The sequence below is a fragment of the Giraffa tippelskirchi genome, chromosome 2, assembly GCF_054371585.1.
Source record: "Giraffa tippelskirchi isolate mGirTip1 chromosome 2, T2T-mGirTip1v1.2.pri, whole genome shotgun sequence".
Taxonomy (NCBI): Eukaryota; Metazoa; Chordata; class Mammalia; order Artiodactyla; family Giraffidae; genus Giraffa; species Giraffa tippelskirchi.
Genome location: NC_137276.1, coordinates 56731400 through 56744024, shown reverse-complemented (window position 1 = coordinate 56744024; position 12625 = coordinate 56731400).

The following is a 12625-nucleotide window of genomic DNA, read 5'->3' as shown; positions in this document are numbered from 1 at the left end:
ATAAGAAGAATGAAATAATGTCATTTGCAGCAACATGGATAGATCTAGACATTATCATATTAAGTGAAGTAAGTCAGACAAAGACAGATATATGATATCACTTATATGTGAAATCTAAAAAAATGACACAAATGAACTTATTTACAAAACAGAAACAGACTCACAAACTTACAGAACAAACTTTTTGTTACTGGGGATGAAGAGAGAGGGGGGAGGGATAGATTGGGAGTTTGGGACTGACATGGACACACTGCTATATTTAAAATGCCCTTCCATAAAAAAATTAAAAAAACATACATACATCACGGTGTTAAATGGGCTGGTCTCAGAGTCATGCTTTGTCCTTTTCTATCAATAAGACCTTAGAGAAGTCACATAGACTTAATTATTAATATTGAAGCTGATGATTATAATGTGCTAGTATGAAATAAAACTAGTTCATGTATTAAATGTGCTTTTCAACTATGGCATAATATGAAACATACACCCTAGGCTGACTGGTGACAGATATCAATCCATCACGAATGCCATGGAAATGGAATAATATAGAACTATACTGTGCAAAAATCTCTAAACTGCAGTGATTTTCAGTGCAGTACCTGAATTAACAGTATCGACATCATCTGGGTACTTGAAAGAAAAGCGAAAGTCTCTAGACATGAGTTAGAGCTATAGAAATTCCAGACATAGGGTCTAGCAGTTAGTGCTTACATTAGTCCTCCAGGTTATTCTGGTGCAATCCAAAGTCTGAGACCCACTGCTGTACTGGAAACCTATCTGTGGTTTTGGCCAAACTACACTCACTCTCTGGTAATCAGTTGCTCCCTATAACATGCAGTATTAGATCATATGTTTATTAAGGTCTCTCCCACCTTTGACAGTCTGTAATTCTGATCTTAAGAACTGCTAATATATTTATGAATAATTCTTAGTGCCAAGCATTTTGTCAGCTGCATGACATGTAGTATTACAAATAATCATGGCAAATCTATAAAATATAAAACTAAGGTTTAATTCACTAAGGTTTTGTTCAGGGATAGCAAAATAGCTCATGATGAAGTTAGTCACCAAAGATGCCAGTCTCTAAAGCTGTGGGCTTAACTACTTTGCTACACAAACCCATGGGAATGGGTGTCAGCATTGCTGATCTGTTTCTTATTCCGAGTCACAGGAACAATGTATTCTCAGTTTTGGTCAGTAGTCTTTCATCAAATTTCCAATAGATTGAACTCAGGCCTGTAAGTTTCTTATAATGAAACAAGTAACTTTACAGGTATATACAACACAGTCTTTAGCACAAAGAAGCAGCTAAACACACATTTAACTTAAACATTAAAATGAAATAAATGGATTTTATGTTCACTTCTCTTTTCATGTTGTCAACAAACGCTGTCTCTGAAAACATTTTACATTTTAGCAAGCAGAACCTTAACCTTCTATTAATGTTTATGTTTGTTTTCTCACTTAAAACTTTCAGTAACTTTAAAAATATTTATGTAATCCTTGTGCTGTGCTGGGCTTAGTCACTCTGTCGTGTCCAGCTCTGTGCGACCCCATGGACTGTAGCCCACCAGGCTCCTCTGTCCATGGGAGTCTCTAGACAAGAATACTGGAATGGGTTGCCATGCCCTCCTCCAGGGTATCTTCCCCACCCAGGGATCGAACCCAGGTCTCCTGCATTGTCTGAGTCACCAGGGAAGCCCAAGAATACTGGAGTGGGTAGCCGATCCCTTCTCCAGGGGATCTTCCTGACCCAGGAATTGAACTGGGGTCTCCTGAATTGCAGGCAGATGCTTTACCAGCTGAACTACCAGGGAAGCCCATGTAATGCTTAATATACTCCAAACTTTGGGTTCAATATTGGGAAAATCAAGAGCTTACTGTTAAGGGATGCAATCGGACTCACATATAAAAATTCAATTATAACAAATATGGTAAGTCCCATAAAAAGGAGTGTTAAGAAATGGGTGGGTTTAACTGATACATAAGTGACATAATCAGTAGGATTTGATGACTATTTTACTGTGGATGGTGAGAGTGAAGTAGAAACCAGGGAGTCCCTTGGTTTGGGAAGCTGGATATATAGTGGTCTCATTCAGTGAGACAGAGATTTTGAAGACTAGTAGGTTTACATGGGAAGGTAATATGTTTCGTATAGAATGCGATTGGTTTGAGGTGTCTTTAATACACTCAAATTGAAGTGCTAATTGGTAAATTGGTTTATGTAAGTTGAGCTCCAGAAATAGAGTTTTGACTTGGGGATTAGGATTTAGGAGTCATCAGCATATAGATAATAACTTTTCCACCTTCATAACATGACAATTATATAATCCTCTTAGAGGAGAAAAATATGCTTGAAATGTATGAACTCGTGAGCATTTTTAGTCAATGTTCAGGGATTCTTCTTTAAATGGACTAGGTAAGCACACTATTCCAATACTAATGAAGCCTGAACAGGGTTGACCCATCATTTTTCATAATTCAGATGTAGATTTATATAAGGGCAGGGATATATTATCAAGTAAACTGAAAATTCATTTAAAGAGATGAATTGAAGTTGCACAGGCCAAGAGAGAAATCTTCACCAGCTCCACTGAAAAATCTTCCTTTTAGTCACAATTCAGCAATCTGAGAGAAAATAGGGCTTAACAAGCAAGTCATTGTTTAGATGCTGAGGGAGCAAAGTTTGGTCGATATTTTAATTTGAGTCCTACAATCATGAATCCAGATAGCATTTCTTGACACTGTGCTGATTCTTAATAACCAATTATCAGCACACATTTAATTTTAGATGAGATGCTCTTGGAGACCCATTTAATATAAAGTGCTCTCCTAAAAATCTGAATTTGTAGACTTTAGAAGCTCTGATTTCTACAACTGTCTCTCATCCCTCACCTCCTGTTTATTTGTTAAAATTATTTAGTGGTATTAAGACATTTGAAATGTATTAGCCCTTAAGAAGGAAACTTGTATTTTTGTTGATCATTCATAGGAATAGAATTATAAAAATATAATGATTATATGAAAAGTTGCTTACATTTATTTGTGATAAAGGCAGTCTGAACCAAAATAAAGCAGTTTGATTTGTCCACCTATTATGATGGCACAAACAAAGCTTCAAAATTCCATTGAGTGGAAGGATTCTGGAAATTGCATCACTGTTGAAGGGAATATCCAATTGATATAGCCCCATTTAGAGGGCAATTGGATCATATCAATTGAAACTTCAGGTGAATATTCTCTTTGATTCAAACAACTTGGAAATTATCCTACATGCTTATTAATATATATAGAAATATTTACGTATTTACCATCTATGTAATAATATGGGCAATTAATTTAACTTCCATGGACTTCATTTTTCTCATTTGTTAAAGTATGATAATAATATTAGCTACCTTATAAAGTTGGTGTATGTATTAAACTAGCTATTGTACGTTACTGTATATAAATTACTTAGAACAGTGACTGACACATAGTGATAATGATAATATCATTAAAAATATATGATACTTTTATTACAAGTTGCACTTATTACAACATTCCAATACCGAAAAACAACCACTGAAACGTTAATCTTTATCAGTAGGACACCAGTCTAATTAATTATGATATATATACTCATTCAGTGGCATACTTTATGTGTGTACTGAGATAAAAGGTTTCAATAATATATTATGAAGTGGACAAAGGGGCAAAGGGAAATACAGAACAGTGTAGAACCTAAACTTACATTTATATGAAAAAGAAAGGCTACATGTTATATAAGAGGGTATATAATTTTTGATGGGAGTTACTGATGTAGATGGGATGCAAGAAATTGTTTAAATTGCTTGCATTCTTAAGTCTTCTGTTATATTTATAATGATAAAAGTACTGTCATAGTAAATATAAACAGAAAATATTTATTGATATGGGAAACCACTCTCAATATAATACCAAGTGAAAATAGCAGACTACAACAGTAAATATTTATTCTACTATTCTACATGAATAGTAGAATGATTCTACATATAGTTTTGGAAAGCTGTATACCAGCATACAAACACTGATTAATTCTGGGTAGTTGTATTCTTGGAGGTTCTATTTCTGTACAAGGTCTGCTTTACTTCTATAAATGTTAAAAAATAAAATAAAAATTATTTTGACATGAGGCAAACAAGTTTTAAAGATATCTGCATACATACATATATAGAAAAACATTAATATTCATTCTCTCGTAAACATAAAATTAGCTACTTAAGTCTTTATTATTTTCTGAATCTTCTATAAACTTTCATTAATATTTAAATTATAAAAGAGGCATATTCTAGGTTTAATTTCAGCTTTGAAAATTCCTAGCCATCTGAAATTATATTGTTTAAATGTTTTTTCCCCCCTGAGTCTTTGTTGGCTTATCTGCAAAACTTGAGGACCAAATTAAAAACAAATATGTAAACCATCTGACAATTTGGTCAAGTCCTTACAAATGACAATCGCTTATGTTATTGATATTATAAACTTATATGAGAGTACCATTTTCAATGATGGTTGAAAATATTTCATGCATTAGAAAATATACAAATGTCCTACTGCAATTAATTATTTACTGCATAGCTGGTCGTATTAGAAGGTACACCTGTCCTACCAATTCCCCCTGCCATCCTCTGACAAAACTTAATTACCTCATCAAGCAGTTATGTTTCTCTTTTGTTTTCACACTCAGCAGTGTCTAAAACAATTTGTTTAACCTAAGAAAGGATCCAGTTAAATTTATCTGAATTATGTGGAATAAGCTTTACTAATCATTGCTTTTACCTAAAATAAATAATTTTGTGGAAATTGCAACATGCTTGAAACCACCAAAGTAGTCACTACTAGCACTAAAAGTAGTTACTTTAGCAAGATTTGGCAGTTTCTGTTTAAGGTCTTTGTATATATCAATAGATGGTACACAGATGGTGGTCTTTGATTGTGAGAAAGGTTGTTCCTGATTTTTTTCACTGTTTTTTAATCCATAAGGTAAACTATCTTTGCGTTTCTTTTATTTCTTTATAGGCCTTGCTCTTTTGACTTCACAACATTTGACATTGTTCTAATCTTTTTAAAAAATGATTTTATTTAACTCTTTAAAAAATATTTATTTATTTATTTTGACTGTGCTGGGTCTTAGTTGTGGCATGTAGGATCTTTACTTGTGGAATGTAGGCTCTTTACCTGTGGCATATAGAATCTAGTTCCCTGACCAGGGATTGAACCTGGGTCTCCTGCATTGCGAGTGTGGAGTCTTAGCCACTGGGCCATCAATGAAGTCCCTAGTCTTTCTAATCAGGAAAAAATGGCATCAGCTGGCTCTGGACTCAATCTATTAATATTTAAACACCAGTTCTAGCATTTTAAATTGTATGGCCTCAGTCAAATAACTTAATTTCATTATGCCTCAATTTCCTCACCTGTTCTATGAGGAAAACAAAGAATGCTTACATCATGAGGTTGTTGTAAAGATTAAGTGAAATTAGAATATAGAGCACACTGAATAGTACCTGACACATTGATCTGAATACTTGATATTATTCACTCTGTTTGATAACCTGTTCAGTTCAGTTCAGTTCAATTTCTCAGTCATGTTCGACTCTGTGACTCCATGGACTGCAGCATGCCAAGCTGTCCTGTCCATAACCAACTCCCGGAGTTTACTCAAACTCATGTTTGTTGAGTCAGTGATACCATCCAACCATCTCATCCTCTGTCATCCATTTCTCCTGCCTTCAATCTTTCCCAGCCTCAGGGTCTTTTCAAATGAGTCAGTTCTTTGCATCAGGTGGCCAAAGTATTGGAGTTTCAGCTTCAACATCAGTCCTTCCAATGAATATTCAGGACTGATCTCCTTTAGGATGGACTGGCTGGATCTCCTTGCAGTCCAAGGGACTCTCAAGAGTATTCTCCAACACCACAGTTCAAAAGCATCAATTCCTTGGTGCTCAGCTTTCTTTATAGTCCAAATCTCACATCCATACATGACTACTGGAAAAACCATAGCCTTGACTAGATGGACCTTTGTTGGCAAAGTAATGTCTCTGCTTTTTAATATGCTGTCTAGCTTGGTCATAACTTTCCTTCCAAGGAAACATTTCATGCAATCACCATCTGCAGTGATTTTGGAGCCCAGAAAAATAAAATCAGCAACTGTTTCCCCATCTATATGCCACGAAGTGATGGAACCAGACAACATGATCTCAGTTTTCTGAATGTTGAGTTTTAAGCTAGCTTTTTCACTCTCCTCTTTTACTTTCATCAAGAGGCTCTTTAGTTCTTCTTTGCTTTCTGCCCATAAGGGTGGTGTCATCTGCATATCTGAGTTTATTGATATTTCTCTCTGAAACCTTGATTCCAGCTTGTGTTTCTTCCAGCCTGTGGTTTCTCATGATGTACTCTGCATAGAAGTTAAATAAGCAGAGTGACAATGTACATCCTTGACGTACTCCTTTTCCTATTTGGAACAGTCTGTTGTTCCATATCCAGTTCTAACTGTTGCTTCCTGACCTGCATACAGGTTTTTCAAGAGACAGGTCAGATGGTCTGGTATTCCCATCTCTTTAAGAATTTTCCACAGTTTGTTGTGATGCACACAGTCAAAGGCTTTGGCATAGTCAATAAAGCAGAAGTAGATATTTTTCTGGAACTCTCTTGCTTTTCTGATGATCCAGAAGATGTTGGAAATTTGATCTCTGGTTTGTCTGCCTTTTCTAAATCCAGCCTGAACATCTGGAAGTTCACGGTGTCCGTATTGCTGAAGCCTGGCTTGGAGAATTTTGAGCATTACTTTACTAGCATGTGAGATGAGTGCAATTGTGCGGTAGTTTGAGCATTCTTTGGCATTGCCTTTCTTTGGGATTGGAATGAAAACTGACCTTTTCCAGTCCTGTGGCTACTGCTGAGTTTTCCAAATTTGCTGACATACTGCGTGCAGCACTTTCACAGCATCATCTTTCAGGATTTGAAATAGCTCAACTGGAATTCCATCACCTCCACTAGCTTTGTTTGTAGTGATGCTTCCTAAGGCCCACTTGACTTCCCATTCCAGGATGTCTGGCTCTAGGTGAGTGATCACACCATTGTGATTATCTGGGTCATGAAGATCTTTTTGTTCCTCTATGTATTCTTGCCATCTCTTCTTAAGATCTTCTGCTTCTGTTAAGTCCATACCATTTCTGTCCTTTATTGTGCCTATCTTTGCATGAAATGTTTCCTTAGTATCTCTTATTTTCTTGAAGAGATCTCTAGTCTTTCCCTTTCTATTGTTTTCCTCTATTTCTTTGTAGTGATCACTGAGGAAGGCTTTCTTACCTCTCCTTGCTATTCTTTGGAACTCTGCATTCAAATGGGTATATCTTTCCTTTTCTCCTTTGCTTTTCGCTTGTCTTCTTTCACAGCTATTTGTAAGGTCTCCTCAGACAGTCATTTTGCTTTTTTGCATTTCTTTTTCTTGGGGATGGTCTTGATCCTTGTCTCCTGTACAATGTCACAAACCTCCATCCATAGTTCATCAGGCACTCTGTCTATCAGATCTAGTCCCTTAAGTCTATTTCTCACTTCCACTGTATAATTGTAAGGGATTTGATTTAGGTCATACCTGAATGGTCTAGTGGTTTTCCCTACTTTCTTCTTTATTAAATTATACTTTGGGAATATCTTTCCAGGTTTGTTTACTTCTTAAAGTTTTAAGTATAAAAGAGAGCCCTCTGATCTCCAGAAATTTCCCCATTCTTATTGTAGGAAATTTAAAATTGGTTGATGAAGAAGATCAAATGTTGGGCTTATGACCCATTTATTTTCCCTACATGTTATTTCTTTAATTTTATTTCTATGCCATATACATATGCCATATATACATATGTGTATATATATACATATATATATATATATATATATAGAGAGAAATATACATATATACACATGTATGTATGTATGTATTTCTCTGTCTCTTCTTTGATTTGATCCATTTATTTACTTTCATGGGCTTTCCTGTTTTTCATTCTATCTTTTCAGAATTCATCTTAATTTCCTCTTAGTGATTAGGTAACTTTAGACTCAGTTTATTGCTGTGAAATTTATATGCTTTTTGTAGTGCTCCATTTTTGTTCCTTCAACTCACAAATTATTTTGGCAAAGACATTCACTTCCTACCCACAAGTTATAGCTAGTTTTATACTTAAATTTATGTTTCCCTGCTTCCCATGTGTACCCTAGTTCTTTTATACCAAGAACTCTCACCTATTTTTACTTTTATTTTGATTTATCTCTCTCAGTTAGTGTAACTTTTTAAAGGGAAGAATACTTGTAAAATATTTATGCCTCCTTTTGTATATAAAAAAGTATTCTTGTTGTCTTAAAAGTAACCAAAGTATAGCAATGCAATATAGCTGAGTATTGAATACTTGGGTCATACGTAGCTTTTTATTCAAACCTCAGTAATTACTTTTGTTTCAGTTTTCATCTTCCTGAATGATCTAGGAAGCTGCTATCAAATTAATACCAAATGATAGGGGGCCTATCTTTGAATGTACATGTTGCAGCCACTCAGAAGCATCATCATTCCCACACAGCCTATATAACTCTGAAGAATATGCAGTAATATATATTTTACTGTAATATATGTAATATATATTTACATTTTACTGTAATATATGTAATATATATATTTATATTTATATAAAAAATATATTTCCTGCCTCCATCTGCCTGTCATCTTTTCGTTCCTTGCCTCTAGTTATACCATTTAAAGTCACTTCGAGTCATCCCTGATTCTTATCCTCTCCGTGTTCCTCTCATCATTAACTCCTCTTGAGCAGTGAAATAGAAATTCTTATTTTCTCTCACATACTCTCCTGAAAGATAAACAACTCAGTGGTGCATTAGGAAGGACATTTTTAAGTAAAAGAAAAGCCTTCCACCTAGCAGCAAATATTGCAGTCACCCCATTTTTCCTATGGAAAAGTAAGGTTGAGAAAGGTTAATTCTTTGCCCCAGGATAGGATATGTATTACATGATATGGATAAAGAACAGATAGCTTCTCAGAGAAGGAAGGGCGGGAACCCAGGCAAGAGCCAGGAGAAAACTTGATAGGTTTAGAGACCAGTGCCGAGACAGCCCCATTCAGGATGGTACTGAGGAGGCTCAAACCTTGGCTGGGCACACAACCAAGCCAGAATCAGAGCAAAGGTAGGGGCAAGAGTCCTCCTTTATCCTGTCTGCAGGACTGTGAGGACTGAGCCACCAGGCAGACTGTGCTATGGGGCCAGGGCCTGCACCTTCTGAGGTCACTGTCTGCTTTGAGCATTAAGTATGGAGGTAACGTTGGGATTTTCATAGATTCCCTTTATCAGCAAGAGAAAGTTTTTCTCTATTCCCAGTATGCTGAGGTGTTTTGTTTTTTTTTTTTAATCATGAGAGTGTGTTGGAAATTGTCAAATGTTATTCTTATCTACGAGATGATTATGTGGTTTCTGTCCTAAATTCTATTGATATGGTATAGTACATTAATTGATCTCAGAGACTTAAACTAATCTTGCATTTCTGGAACAAATCCCATTTGGCCATGGTGTATAATTCCTTTTTTGTATTTTGTTAAATTTTATTTAAAGGGTAATACTGGCTTCATGAAACTCTTTCTTTGGAGAGTTTGCAAAATTTTACATAATTCTTTACATGTTTGGCATAATTGACCAGTAAAGTCATCTGGGCCTGGTTTCTCTTTGTGGGTTGTGTTTTAATGGATAATTCAATCTCTTTCCTTGAAATTGGTCTATCCAAAAAGAAGTTTTTCCTTCTCTTTCTATATTCTTAATTTGGAAGGTTAGGTTATTGACTTGAGATCATTTTTTTAGTATAGGAATTTACAGTTATAAAATTTCCTCTAACTTCTGCTTTAGTTGCATCCAATATATTTAAGTATATTATATTCTCATTTTCATTCAGCTCAAAGTAATTTCTAATTTTTCTTTTGAATTCTTTTTTGACCGATTAGTTGTTTGGGAATTTTTTTTTTTATGTTAATATATGTGACATTCTCAAACTTACTTTTTTATTGTTTTCCACTTTTATTCTATTGTCAAAGTTTATACTTTATATGTTCTTGATCCCTTTAAATTTAGGAATGCTGGGTTTTTGGTTTAGCATAAAAGACATCTAGGAGAATATTCCAAAGTTTCTTGAGAAGAATGTATACTCTGCTGTTATTGGGTGGAATGTCCTATAGACATATTTTAAGTCAGGTTGATTTACAGTTTGTTCAGGTCCTATTTTCTTCTTAATCTTTTGTCCACTTGTTCTGTTCATTATTGAAAGTGAATGTTCAGATTTCTAACTATTATTGTTGAGTCATCCATTTCTCCTTTCAATTCTGTCAATTTTTGCTTCATGTATTTTAGTGCTCTACTATTAGGCATATATATATTTTTTCCCACTAAGCACAGGCTCTGCTCTTTACTGAGAAGTGATCTGACTTTTCTAAGCCTCAGTTTCCTTGTCTGTAACATGGGAATCAATGGAAATTCCTGAGGATGATATGATCTGTCCTCTTAGATCAAGCTGACTGGATCAACAGCTGGCTTCTGTTGGCTTCCAAAGGATGGAGTTTTTCTCAGACCCCTGCATCCCAAGTCAATCTGAGCATATTCTTGAAAACATTATAAAGGCAGCTCTCTCAACCCTGGGCAAATGAGGCAAGCCCAGCTCTTTGATTAGGGTTAACAGATTAGCAAATAAAAATATAGAATATTACTTAAATTTGAATAATTTCTAATGGCTTATGTATATGCACGTTGAAATAAAGTAAAAATATTGCATTGGCATGTTAATTTAATCAAATTAATAAAATTAAAAATTGCTAATTGTCCATCTCAAATAAATTATAAATTTCTAAGTTTATAACATTTTCTTTATAGTTCCTTGATAATCTGACTTTCTTTAATTCTTTGTTTTACAGATTTTGCTTATAAAAGTCCTTGCAACTGTAGCCTACATTCCATTTACATTGTAACATGGTTTGTTTAGTTGTCACATACAATTTATCTCATTCCTTTGCCCATTTAATTTTCATTAATGAGAAATATTATCAACATTAGCCTTATAAGTCAGCCACTGAACATTTTTAGTTTTAAAAGTTACTACTCTGAGAAAGCTTCTCATGTTAGATGTGTTAAAGTACATAATGTCATTTTTTTCATGGCATAACTTGCTTTTACACTTTTTCAGGATCATGTTATATTTCTGGATTAATGGCTTTAAAAAAATATTTTTCACTGAACAAAAAGCATTTTTTTGTTCGTCTTCAATACATGCATGTATCATGAATCCACTTGTGCCCATGTTGGAACAGTAGTTGGTAACATCCATGTAAAATAATTGAATTCTTCAAGAGAGAAAATCCATTTGAAAAGACAGCCATGGCATATGAGGTAATGATTATTCCCTTCAAATAAGAATTTCTTTTCCTGTTCATAAGTGATGTTATGCCTAGTAAGAAAAACCTTGAGACTTAAATTTTTCATCAATTCTCTCTTTAACCCATTCAACATATTCCTTTGAGCAATGTAGTACTTCAAAATACTGTTTGCTCTTCTTTCAATTTGCATAATCCTTTTGCCAAAGAGATCTTGAAAACTATGAACAAGAAATAAACAGGCTTCACTCAATGAATTATTTAAAAAGTCAACAAGAATGTTTTGGGCCATCACAATTAAAGTATGATTTCAGTGCTTCAAAGTAAACTTGAGGATTCTCTCAACTGCATTTGTTAATGAGAGCCAACAGGTTTTTAATTTGGGAGAACTGAAGAATACTGAATGCAGACAAAACACAAAATATTTTAGTTGTTCAGTTGGAACAGTGCTGAAGTAAGAACAATTTTATGACTTCAGTGTCAACAGAAAGGATAGAGATGTGGTTTGACTATCATTATGCAGAATATGGCAGGATTTCTGGTGGCTCAGTGGTAAAAAAAATCCGCCTGTAATGTAACAGCCACAGGAGACTCAGGTTCAACCCCTGGGTTGGGAAGATCCCCTGGAGGAGGGCATGACAACCCACTCCAGTATTCTTGCCTGGAGAGTATCATTGGACAGAGGAGCCTGGCAGGCTACAGTCCATAGGGTTGCAAACCGTTGGACATGACTGAAGTGAATTAGCACATGGGGGCAAACACACATGCAGAATGTGGACCAGACAACAAACACCTTCCATAGAATCATTCAGGCCTAGCTTCAGCTTTGAATAAAACTGTATCTTTACTCCCAAATTTATATTTTTATTACTTCCAACAAAAACAGCACTTTTTTTTTTTTTTAATACTAATTGAGATTTTTCTGCAAATATCTGCTTTTGTTTCTGAACTCTTATCTGGAAGGAATTTTAGTCGAAGTACCCTAATAAATCAGCTGTTTTCATGAAAAAAGTATTGCACAGGCAATGAAAAAATTATTTTTGCATTTGTGATTACTTGTAATCATGGCTTTATCATAAAAAGGTGAAACATTTAGATCATTGATAATCTCTGTAATAGTAAAAGGAGCTATTATGTTTTTTATTATTACAGTAGATTTTGTCCTGGCACTCAAAAAATTATTTGCAATTTTGAAATCCAAA